Source organism: Stenella coeruleoalba, assembly GCF_951394435.1.
Source record: "Stenella coeruleoalba genome assembly, chromosome: 9".
In the NCBI taxonomy this organism is placed as follows: domain Eukaryota; kingdom Metazoa; phylum Chordata; class Mammalia; order Artiodactyla; family Delphinidae; genus Stenella; species Stenella coeruleoalba.
In genome coordinates, this window is record NC_137155.1 from 93,355,133 (window position 1) to 93,366,918 (window position 11,786).

Below are 11,786 nucleotides of genomic sequence, written 5' to 3' on the forward strand. Positions count from 1 at the left end.
AGATGTTACCCTCTCACCTAGCCCCCTTCACCGGAAAGAACTCATCAAAGTATCTAGTAGACAAAACAAATCTCTACTGAGGGAGAATTCTGCTACTTAGAAAATAATCTTTTCTTTCTCTTGTTACCTATAAAAATTGGTAAAATCGCAACGATTGGTTTGGGAGAGAGGGGAATAATAAGTGTAATTCAGTGCTCTCATCTGCGGGCCTCTCGCTCTTGTGGCCTCTCCCGTTGTGGAGCACAGGCTCCGGATGCGCAGGCCCAGCAGCCATGGCTCACGGGCCCAGCTGCTCCGCGGCATGTGGGACCTTCGCGGACCGGGGCACGAACCCGTGTCCCCTGCATCGGCAGGCGGACTCTCAACCACTGCACCACCAGGGAAGCCCTAGCGCTCTGATCTTGAAGTTACAGTGGTCCAATTCAAGGGGAAAAGCACAAGTGAAAGACTGGGTTTTTAATGAGACATCAGGATTAGTGATAGTGATTTGAGAGTTAGTTACATGGAGATAACAGTTAAAATTTTGGGAATGGGTAAGATTTCTAAAGTAACAGGTGAAGGCAAAGCACAAAGGTCCAAAAACAGGAAAGGCTAAAAATTGATGCTTTTTGGCAAAGAAGGAAAAAATGCTTGAGAAAGAAAGAAGGTAATCCTAGAGGTAAGAAGAAAACTGGGAAGGTGTCTTGGCAGCTAAGAGAAGATGCTGACCAAAAAGAGATGGTGGGGACTTCCCTGGTGGCGCAGCGGATAAGACTCCGCGCTTCCAATGCAGGGGGCCCGCGTTCGATCCCTGGTCAGGGAACTAGATCCCATATGCATGCTGCAACTAAGAGTTCGCATGCTGCAACTAAGGAGCCCATGAGCCACAACTAAAGCAGCCCGCCTGCCACAACAAAGGAGCCAGCTAGCTGCAGCTAAGAAGCCCACGAGCTGCAACTAAAGGAGCCCACCTGCCACAATTAAGGAGCCAGCTAGCCTCAACTAAGGAACCTGCCTGCCACAACTAAGGAGGCTGCCTGCCACAACTCAGGAGCCCGCCTGCTGCAACTAAGGAGCCTGCGAGCTGCAACTAAAGTAACCCGCCTGTCATAACTAAGACCCGGCACAACCAAGTAAGATAAATTAAAAAAAAAGAGAGAGAGAGATGGCAATGGGATTTAAAAGGACATAACAAGGTCAACCAAATTAGGACTGAGTGAACTCACTGGTATCATTGATTAGAGGAGCAGATGTGAAGCATTCATCTGTCGAGCACAGGGGTGCAGAGAACAAGGCAAGAGTTCAAGAGAACGATACAGTTGAATAAAGTCTTATCCCAAGATAATGTATCTGATTATGTTTGAAAGCCAAGAGGAGTAAATCTGTGAAGACGGGAAAATTGAAGATGCTAAAGAGAGAAGTTAATTGAGAAACAAGGGAAGCCTGAGGAAATTAATCCTGGGGCACGAAGAGAGGGGGATCTCTTCCTCTAAACCAGGAGAAAAAGAATTAGAAATGTCTAAAGGATAGATTTGCAGTGAAGAAGGCCAATAAACATAATGAAAAATGCTTAATCTAACTAAAGTTCAGTGAAACGTGAATTTTTTTAAGTAAAACACCATTTCACCCATCAGATTGGCAAACTTAAAAGAATCGATAATATCCGACGCTGGGGAGCATGTGGGGAAATACAGACTCTCCCGCACAGCTGGAAGGTAAGCTCAGTCTTTGTGGAAGGCCATTTGGCAACGTTTATTAAAAATGCACATAACATGTTACTCAACAATTCAAAGAAAAAATTCCATAAAAATATATGTACAAGTAGGCAGAAAATTCTGTCAGGATTTATGTGATAGCATTGTTTATAAATGGCAAACTATAGGAAAAACGTAAATACCCATCAGTATAGTAATGGACAAATAAATATCTATAACATACTATGCTATGCAGCAGTATTGCTGAACAAAATAGAGCAATATGTGGTGGAAATATTCCCAAGATACGCTGTTAAGTAAAAAAAGAAGGCTGCCAAATAATATGTATGAAGCAATACGACTTCTATCAAAACACATTGACAGTCCCATGTGCAAAGCAGTTGATTCGTGTACACACACACACACACATCTACATGTGCATTCATCCAACCAGTTGTAACCGGGTACCTACTAGACATGCGTGTAGCGTATTTTGATAAGAGATTCAAATGTATAGAGAGAAAAAGGGCTGGAAAAACGCACACCGGATTGATAATAATGGTTATTTGTGGGAAAATAAAGCAGGAGAGGGAAGTGTCGAGAAAGCCTTCGTTTGATCGTCAGTGTTGTATTTTTGAGGTAGATGTATTTGTGTGATGTGTATTGAGTACAACTGAAGGAGCCCAACTCTCACTAAACTTTTGAGCAGGTAACTAAGTGGATTACAGTCATTAGGCTCAAACTCCATCTTTTTTTTCTTCAGGTCATAATAAATAACCTATTGAGAACAACATCAAAAAAGGTGCCTGAGTACTTCAGGTTGACAGGAAGTCTGGATGCCCAGTGAGGGATAAATACGTGAAAGTCAGAGAAGGAATGGCGTGAGTGAACGATCCAGGAGAGGGAGAGGAATACGTGGAACATGGAAATGCTGACAGAAAACATGTTGAGAAAGAACTGTCTGGTAAGATGAAGACACTCAGTGTTTGGCCCAAGTGGTGTGAGGTCTAAGCTCTTGGGGGGTCACTCAACAGATAGACTGTGCTCATTAATGAATGCCAGGACATGAATCAGTTACTGAATCATCTTTGGATGTTCAAATGGGTCAGCAGAGGTTGCTAAGCTATAGATTTCAGGAGGGCTGTGGACATAAAAGGGAAAGACTTAAAATAACGAGGAGCAGAGGAAGGGTGGTAGAAATGGCCCAAAGTAAGGTCAGTCCCACCCACCCCCTACCTCTTATAATGCTGGTTTGGGGGAGCTCTCAGTGGGAGAGAAAAGTAGGAGGAACAGTATTGAAAGAGGAGGACTCGATAGGCAAAGCTGTGAATCTAGAAAAACGTTAAGGGAAAAAAACAGTATGTGCAACAGAGCAGACACCAACTGCATAATATGAACACATCGCGGACGAGACTGGGTGCTACCAGCGGGGTGGCTAATAAGAACGAAGTCAAAGCAGCCAAGGAGAAAGGGTGCTGCCCTGAGCTCTGGGTGTGGTTCATTGGGATACGGAGACAGTTGGGGAAGGGAGCGAAAAGCAGAGCCATTCAGGGAAAGTCATAATGAGAACCAGGGTGTCTCCTTGCCGTCATTCCTGGAGCAAGGTGTCTCAAAGCGGGAAAATCAAGTTCAGGAGGGGAGAGACCACGCACACGCACACACACGCTTTCTTTCACACACACACCCTAAGATTCCAAATGCAAGACTTGTAATGAGTCATATTAGTAGCAACAATTATTTGACCGGTCAGGTATGTTTTTTTATTTTTTTTAACATCTTTATTGGGGTATAATTGCTTTACAATGGTGTGTTAGTTTCTGCTTTATAACAAAGTGAATCAGTTATACGTATACATATGTTCCCATATCTCTATTTTTGATGACATTACAAAGAGCAGTGGATGTGAGAGGATGTGAGAAAACTTCATTGAGATCTCCCTTTAGAATCTTGCTGTGTTCAAAGGTATGTACTAGATTATAACCGTGTTATCTTTTACTGAGGGAGGTTGAGACAAGCCGTTTGGAAAAGTTTCAGGAAAGTAAAGAGTCACTTTAAAAAGTGTCTTATAAAAATAACAGTAAAATTCATGTGCCAGTTGAAAATAAATGATAAAGAAATTCCCCAAACAAGTTTTAAAAATTAGTGGACTAAAGAGATATAAGGAATGGGCAATTTCTTTTTTCTAACGGATAACATATTTTGAGATTTGCTGTGTCCAGGTGTAATCAAGTTGTTTTCACATCTTATCACCCTTAAGGTATAGCTCCACCATCCTGACAGGTGGTTGGGATTTGTCCCAGTTAACAAATGAGGGCACTGAGGCTTGGAGGGACTAAGTCACGTGCCCCAGCTCACACCACACCGGCGACACCTGGGCTCCACCTACCGCAAAGCTGACCGACTGCAAAGCTCCTGTGTTTCACTGTCTGTACTACGTTAATCCCCAGCATAGAGTGAGGGCAGCAGATTCACGTCGCTGCTGTGCAGAGAGGTATGCATTTCTCCCTCCCTAATATCCATCAGTGCTTACTCTTCCTTGCGTGCTGTTCATAGTGTTGAAACAGCTTGATCCTGACAAACACCCTATGCTGCAGCTATCAGCCCCCTCTCTGCAGATAAGCCCAGGCACAGATGAGTTTGATGATTCTGCCCACGGTCACAAGATTAGCAAGTAGTTGAGACAAGAGACCCAGCCAGGCAGTCTGTCTCCCGAAGCTCGTCGTGGTGGTGAAGAACCATGGCAATGCGAGTGGTTGATGTTGCTTCCCCCACGGAGAGAGAAACAAGAAAACGCTAGGATCGGAGGCAAGAGATGAAATTTCTTTTAAATTTTCCTCTTCACAAGAGTGTTGAGGAGACAAAAGAACCACAAAATTGGGTTTTCTGTTAACATATACATTTCAGATATTTGAAAGACAATGGGGATTTCACAGAAACTGAGAATTTCAGGATTCCCAGGTGATTCTGCGAAACAAGGGCCTCTAAGCAAAGCCAGATATGCTCACAGGAAAAGTTGTGACGGGATCAAGGAATATGAGAAAGAAAAGATTTCCAAGGTAAGTTTAATCAAGTACAAAGATAATGATAATTGTAACAAACGTTATTGAGTGCGTACTCTGTGCCGGACGTTGTTGTAGATAACATGCTCCCCGCTAGGCTGGATGGTCAGGAGATACCCTCAGAACCTCCTACAGCCAGTGGATGAAAGATTGGATTCGATGACCTTATATCTCTGCAAATGCAGTTCATTCAAAAAATGTTATTAAGTGCATACACGCCTACTCTTTGAATGATTGTAGAGTCTATGATTCTAGAAATAAAACAAGATTCTAAGAACATAGCAAGAGAAACAAATTGCTTGAAGAGCTGGTTATAATAAAACAAGACAAGCAAACACACATATACACATATATATACACACACACAAATCTAGATAGAAGATATCCACTATGTGCGTATGTGGAATTTAGGAAAAAACATACAGTGAAGGTTACACCAAGGAAAAAAACAAAATTTCTAGGAACATTGTCTGAGGACTACCAGCTGATTTAATGAGGCATAAGACGCAGTCAGTAGCAGATCTACTCAGGGCTCAGAAAGGGCCTAGGGATATGCACTTTGATAAAGAACCTTCCTCCACTTTTTTTTTTTCCTTAAGCTAGAAGTCTCCTAAAGATGTCATTACTTCATTTGATCACAGTGGTAAAAAAAACAATGGGCATTGTATCTGAGTATGTCTGTGAAGCCTTACTCATTAAAATATCTGTCTGTATTGGAAGTATATTTACTTGTAATACCTCTCTACCCATAAAGACATAAATAGGACATTTGATATGACCCAATGCCTGATGGAAGCAAAGTGAACGTTTAGAGTAACCTAGGCATTCCTGCATTGCTAGGGTGTGGTCTTTGGAGAAGTAAAGCTCCGTCCTTCCCTAAGGATTTTGAAAAGTAAGAAGTTAAGGTGAGGTGTGGTCCTGCTAATGGATGAATAAAGCAATCAGTAAGATATTAGTGATAGGGTCTCCCTCCTCCAGTTCTCCTCCAAACCATCCCTCAGGTCCTTGGTGAAGTAGCTGAGGCAAGCTCTACAGTAGAAGGCTGTGTCACCATACGGAAAACACACACACGCGCACCCAAGAGAGAAGCCATGTTATGTAAGGTCCAGTGCTGTGTGTGGCTTTCACTAAAAGTCCTGAAAGGAAATCAGTGTGTCCATTCTTTCTCCCTTCCTCTGTTCTGCTTCTTGGTACCTCAGCGGGATGTCTTTCACTCAATCCTGGGTTATCAGTACCCTAGGAAGTACAAAGCCAAAAGTCCTTCTGGGTCCTAGATCACCATGCAGCGTCTACAACCGCCCTGCACTACTTACATTCATGCTTTTATGTGAAAGAGAAAATTCTGTCTTGCCCAAAATCACCTCAAAGCCTTTTTACCAGCTCTAGACTGCCTCACTCTGGGCTCCTTTTATGCAAATTTTTAAAGACTGGGTGTTTTTAAAGCCATGATTATTTAACATCTCTTACCAGCAGAAGAATGCATAACCTGATTGATATAGACTCAGACAGGACATCCTTGTTTTAGACACTTGCCTCGCTCACTGACTTCGTAAGACAACACATGGACCGTGCTCAGAGTTGATTTCAGGGCACAGATGTAGGACACAAGGACTGCTTGAGTAGGTCTAGTGACAATTATTCATAATCAAATGTATTATAGAGCTGAACGTTGATGTGAAACAATGGCTGCTTTTAACAGATGAGGGTGTACTCCAGGACAGGAAGAACAGAGGGAAAAGAACAGAGGGAGAAGAAAACAAGGCTCCTAATATAAAATATTCTGTGTAGCCAGCATTTCATCCCAAAGATCCTAAATCTATAGAAAGAGTCAAGGCAGAGGCACCTCTGGACAATCGTTTCACTTGTTCAACCCAAGTTCTCTTTGTCCTATAATTTCTGGACCTAACTTTCTTTCTTTTTTTTCCTGGGGGTGATTTTATTTTATTTATTTATTTATTTTTACATCTTTATTGGAGTATAATTGCTTTACAATGGTGTGTTAGTTTCTGCTTTATAACTAAGTGAATCAGTTATACATATACATATGTTCCCGTATCTCTTCCCTCTTGCATCTCCCTCCCTCCCACCCTCCCTATCCCACCCCTCCAGGCGGTCACAAAGCACCGAGCTGATCTCCCTGTGCTATGCGGCTGCTTCCCACTAGCTATCTACCTTACGTTTGGTAGTGTATATATTGGACCTAACTTTCTAATAATTGTAATATTCACCTTTCCATATTCATGGTTATCCCTTTAAATACCCACAATGTTTATTAAGCTCGGTCTTTCTTCTTTATTTTTTTCAAAGCTCTGTCCCTTCCTTCCTGCCAACTTGTTATCAAAACCCCCAGAGCTCTTGAGGGAACCAGAAATGTGTCCTCTCCGTACCTGGGTTGTATTCATATAAAGACTCGGTGGGAATGGGGCTGAGCAGAAAATCACTTAGCCACAGGGGTGGTGTACAGGGAGCAGATGATGACAGTCTTGTGGATAAATTGCTCACACACAGATGTTCCAATAAGTCTGTAATTAAAAGGAAATCTGAATGCTTGGGCCAGGGGAAATAAATTCCCCAAGGCCAATCCTCTGTTGGTCTCTGATCATCTTCAGTAATGGGTCAATCAGACCACCTGCCCAAAGCTCTCCACGTGATGCGCTTGTTTTCCCTGTGTCCTAGCTAGGGCCTGGGGATTTAGATTACCCTTGCATTCAAGAGGCCTGGATTAGAAGGAGAGAGAACAATAATACTTACCATTTAAATACTCCATGTATACCGTGAAGGGGAGGAAATCTTTTCCCTTCTTCTATTCTCGGTTCTTTGGCTGGTCCAGCAATTAAACTGGCATTAGACAGATTCACAGGAGAAAGAAAAATAAATTTCATACATACAGGAACCCCAAAGATAAGAGGCTCTAAGACAGTAAGGCAACTGAGGTTTATATGCCATCCTGAGCAAAGGTGAAGGGGGGAGGGGTTTGGGGACTTCCAAGGGGAGGGATACAGTTCACAGGAAGATGGGAAGGGCAGATGTTTGCCATGCCCTGCAGCTAAGTCTTTCTGATATAAAAAGTTATCTCTGGTATTAGCTCTCTTCCTGGTAGAGGCCCTCTATCTAAATTCTTTTAGGCATTTAAGGGAGGTGTCAAACAAACAAACCAAAACACCTCTTCCTGAGTCTGTTAGGCCTTGATTGTCATCAGCCCAAAACAATCCACGTGGCAAAGTGGCATATTGGGGGGTCACATTATCCACTCCCCGTCAGTGACTTCTGTGTATTTTTACGTATATTATCTCATTTAATCCTCATAAGGATTTTGAGAGGCAGGCAGCTGATTCTTTTATTTTCTTAATAATTCATTATTTTTTAAACAAAATTTACTGCATATTTAGATTGTGATAGGCATGTATGAAGTATCTGTTTAACCTTTACAAGACTCTAATACCTAGACCATATCTTACAGTTGAGGAAATGAAGGCACCCAGTTAGTAAGTGCTAGCGGTAAAAATAAATTGGCAAATATTTTTTTAAATGATAAGACCTACTGCTGATGGGCTTATAAGACAGTATGGTATTTCAGTAGGGCAATTTGGTATACATACATAAAGTCATCAAAAAGCAAAAGATCTTTGGGTCAGTGAGTCCACTTCAAGGAATTTGATCTAAGAAAATCATCAGACATTTAACATCCCAGGTACAGGAATGTCAATTGCAGGGTTATTTATAATTGTCAAAAACAATACTGAAATAAGTTAAATATTCGACCAGAGAAAGTTGTTTGGGACTTCAAAGGGGAGGGATACAATTCACAGGAAGTATCCCTGTATACTATAAAGTATTCTATAAAATGAAATATTTTTCACATATCATAACTTGTTTTAGGAGACTATTTAATGATACAGAAAATAGTTATATAGGCATGGAAAAATCATTTATTGCAAAGTGAAAAACACAGAGCTTTTAGTTCAAGATGATAGTTTGAAGAAAATCATTTATCTCCCTTTGGTCCCCCCAAAAAAGGCAACAAACTATTGAAATATAAGTTTTGGTAAAGAGCATAAAGGTGAAGAAATTAGTATGATTGCTGAACACTGGAAGGAAAATACTAGCAAAGCAAGATTTTATGAGTTTCTGAAAGATCAAAGATGGCTCCAGCCAAATTGATATATGAATGAGAGTGAGTAGAGACACGGCTCAGCACCGCTCAAGGAGAAAGCAGCAGCTGAGGCAGGGCTACAGCAGCTGTGGACAGCGTTCCTTACACCCACAGGCATGTAGTCAGAGCGTGAGAAAGAACTTAATGCAAGACAATGGGTTTAAGAACTACATGTTCAATGGCTGCTGAGTCAGAGCCCCTCCTTTCTGACCTCTGCACGTATGAATGTGTTTAAGGAAAATGTCTATAACGTGAAGCTGGAAAAATACCTTTCAGAGGAATTAAACTGTCAACCTACGAGGGGCAATGGCTTCTAGAAGAGGTTGCCAGCTCGCTTACCTTAAAGCCTGGCAGTCCACACACCACACCCACACAGAGCGTGTGCAGTCTTCTCATGCAGGAGAGAGGCCACACTATCAGAGGAAACGTAGTCAGTTATAGGCAATTTATGTTTATTTCATGAACATGATTGGACCACTGAGTATCAGTAGACATTTGGTTTTTCAAGAAAAACAGCTGTGGCAAAGACAATGCTACAGATTCATCAAACCATTTTAGTAACCTCTTGGGAGTCCAGGAAAATTACATTTCACACACCCCTTGCATCTAGATGCAGCCAGACAGCTAGTTCTGAATAGTGGAATGTGAATAGAAACATATGCCGTTTCCAGGCTTGGCCCCAAACGCGGGATCTCCCACATGTGCTCTTCCACCTCACCTGTTGTGGCAACGGTGAGAAGCTTTGGTTAGCCATGTCCTGGATCTCAGGGTCACCCCTCATAGAATAGCTGTACAGGTGAGCCTCCTGGCCAGAAAGATACGCACTGGCCTTTAGGTGAAGAGAAAACTAAGCAAGACAAACAACCCACAACTCCTGCAGGGTTAAAGCACTAAGAATTGGGGGATTGTTATAACAGGTATTATTAATTACTCTTCCTTATGTAGTAATATAAAGGAAAAGACCAAATAAAACGGAATATTGACTCCAGAGGAAACAGAGATAGTTCAGGCTGTTGACACAAATAAACAATCTATAATAAGAATAAAAGAGAGTTTTATTCAGTCTAAACTGAGGACTATAGTCTGGGAAACAGCCTCTCAGTAGCTTTGAGGGGACGGTTCCAAAGAGGTAGGAGAAGAGCCAGTATACACTTGAATTCTTTCAGCTGGGGAATACCCGTAGTCAAGCATACATCTCTGTGAAAGATTACTGATGATCACAAAGGTCTCAAGTTAATGATTTTAGTGTTTTGCTTTGTATGGGAAGATGCAAGAATCGGAGGTCACTGAGATTCTTCCTTAGATATGCATCTTAACTTTGTAGGAGCCAGAGCCTGTAAATCCAAATAATAGACACTCCATTCTGTTCTTCCCAGCCTGAATGCCCCTCAAGGCACACTGTCGTGGGTGACTGCAGTGAACTGCAACTTAACGCTCTGCATAACTGGATGAGCGACACTCTTTCCTTTAATGGTTAAAGCAGATGTACGATGTATGTTTGACAGGCCATAAGACAGGCTGTTTTAGTTAGCATGATGTTCAAGCCAAATTATGTGTAAGCCAGAATGACTTCCCCGTACCTTAATATGTGAACATTTCTTCCATCAAGGGCAAAGACAGGGACCTTAACTGAATTCTAAGTCTCTTTTTTCTTTTCAGAAAAGTTTGAGGATATGTTGTACTCACTGATTAACAAAAGGATAAAATGAAAAAATCAACGAGAGAGTCACTGGAAGTAAAAAACTATTACTTAAATGAAAATTTCAGGAGAAAAGCTGCAAAAATTAGACCCCCCCCCAAAAAAAAATCAAACACATAAAAAAGATAAAAAGCATGTGGGGAAAAGTTTAGCAATAAAGGGTACATGTTTTTGACATATATTCATAAAGTTGTCCCTATGTTAACTTGAGTGAATGATCCCTGTGACCGAAGGGAAGTCTGGGAGCTGTTGCATAATGGTGTCGAGCAAGGCTATGCCTAGAACCCAGAGCATCCCCTGGGATGCCTTGTAGTGTTCCTCTGTCCAGTATTCCTAGATAATGAAAACTGTAGCATCCCAGTGAAGCCAGGACCCCCCAGGCTCAGATCCTCTGGGAATGAAGGTGTGATTCATCCAACAAAAAAGAACTCTGTCTTGCTAAGATGCTGGTGGAGGGTAAAGGGAAAGTGGAATCTGGTGCAGGATGGGGTGCGTATAAGAAGGGTGCAATGACTGTTCATTTAGACTTCATGACCAGCGATGGAAGCAAGGACCGAGGCAGCCATGTTTTGGGTTATTCAATGCTTTCTTTTCCTGCCTTCCCTGCGACATACACATAATGGGAAGAACCCTGGAACAGTGGCTCACATGTTAGTTTTCAAGTATGTCCCACTCAAACCACTGTTCTGTCTGCTAAAAATCAGATAGCTGCCTTCTCTGATCCTTGGACTGTTGCATCCACATGAACAACCTCTGATTTCATAAACCGCCAGAGGATACCAGGGTAACCGTCATGGCTGTAACAAGCAAACTCTAATACCCATTAAAGTCCTAAATGGGTATTCCTGGTTGATGGCAATCACCTCTCGCAGGAATATTTCAGAGACCATGGAGTTGTTATTTTTTTCATCTGCCTTTTAAAAAGTGTGATTTCCAAGACCCTTCTACTCATTTATATCAAGTCAGTAAAAAGAAAAGAGATCATAGATGAAGTACATCTGCCTATTAAGCTTCTTGACCAGGAGGTGACACAGGTTACATCTAGTTGCAGATGTTGAGGCGGAACTCATCACCCGACTCCTCCCCGCTGAATTCTCTCCCTTCGGCGTTACCGTGTCTTTTTTATTTCCCCAGATTCTTCTCCTTCTATCTCAGAGTGCACATGAAAATCTTCAACTGGCCCGCCAGGCAAAGCTCTATGG

The 11,786-nt window shown here is 42.0% G+C and overlaps 1 long non-coding RNA gene across 2 annotated transcripts; it reads left to right on the forward strand.

The window, feature by feature from the left end:
* Positions 1-2,435: 2,435 nt before the first annotated feature.
* On the forward strand, positions 2,436-11,786 carry LOC307191836. Of its 2 annotated transcripts, none has more exons than XR_013829859.1 (5): positions 2,436-2,637; positions 3,931-4,164; positions 4,268-4,478; positions 4,578-4,729; positions 11,719-11,786. It is a non-coding gene; the product is annotated as an uncharacterized lncRNA (long non-coding RNA). The 2 variants fall into 2 exon arrangements; XR_013829860.1 differs by having other exon boundaries at positions 4,289-4,478.